General features: G+C 61.0%; 1 protein-coding gene across 1 annotated transcript in view; it reads left to right on the top strand.

Moving 5' to 3' along the window:
- The first annotated feature begins 709 nt into the window (after positions 1 to 709).
- The window catches only part of BASP1 (brain abundant membrane attached signal protein 1), a 57,115-nt gene continuing 56,945 nt past the window's right edge, over positions 710 to 879 (top strand). The window contains exon 1 of the mRNA XM_040630531.1: positions 710 to 733. The gene's annotated coding sequence lies outside the window, so the exon portion shown is untranslated. The remainder of the gene's footprint in view (positions 734 to 879) is intronic.

Raw genomic sequence — 879 nt, 5'->3', positions numbered from 1 at the left:
TGTCATGCTGTTATTTTTTGCGTTTGCTTCTTGCCAACAGATAAGCAAGGTGGGCATACGACCCCACCCTGGCGGTTATTTTATGTCCCGGTGTTAAACTGGCAGTGCCTCAAGCCACCGGACACGTCGTAGTTGGCCACGGCTTTGACCTGTGCGCTCCTAGGCACAACTGGAAGGGTTGCCTTGGCTAAGCCAGTCTTCCTGGGAACGGGTTACCTCTTTTAAAGCACGGACATAAAACACCGACGGTTCCTTTCCTCGGGCTCTTGTCTTTTCTCCTTCCTCTCCCAAATCCCGAGAGCATTCTTGCAGGGTCCGGGACGGCGCCCACCCCACTAAGGTGGACCTCGGCGGTCGCGCTAATCCCAAGCCTCAGACCTCGGGGCTCAGCGCAGCGTGCGAAGGAGCCGCCTGCCCACCTCGTCTGGTCCGCTGGGCGCCGCCCAGACTTGCCTGCATTTAGCAGCCACCCTCAACCCCGAGGACATCTGTCTTGATGGGCTGAGGGGAACCACCAGGTCACCCTCGACCTCACCGCGCGTCCAGGTATCGGAATCTCAGGCGGACGTCGCGCGCGAGCAGCGTGCGAAGGAGCCGCCTGCCCACCTCGTCTGGTCCGCTGGGCGCCGCCCAGACTTGCCTGCATTTAGCAGCCACCCTCAACCCCGAGGACATCTGTCTTGATGGGCTGAGGGGAACCACCAGGTCACCCTCGACCTCACCGCGCGTCCAGGTATCGGAATCTCAGGCGGACGTCGCGCGCGAGCGGGTTTGGGGTGCTGAGAAGGGTAGCAGGGGCGTCATTCATCACCTCGAGGCAGCCCCTTAAGACTGAGCAAGACTGAGCACTTCCTATCCAACCATTCCAAAGGGGGGGGG

The sequence above is a fragment of the Ursus maritimus genome, unplaced genomic scaffold (assembly GCF_017311325.1).
Source record: "Ursus maritimus isolate PB19 unplaced genomic scaffold, ASM1731132v1 scaffold_15, whole genome shotgun sequence".
NCBI classification, from domain to species: Eukaryota; Metazoa; Chordata; class Mammalia; order Carnivora; family Ursidae; genus Ursus; species Ursus maritimus.
The sequence above is the reverse complement of the archived record's forward strand: the minus strand, read 5'-3'. Positions and strand labels throughout refer to the sequence as shown.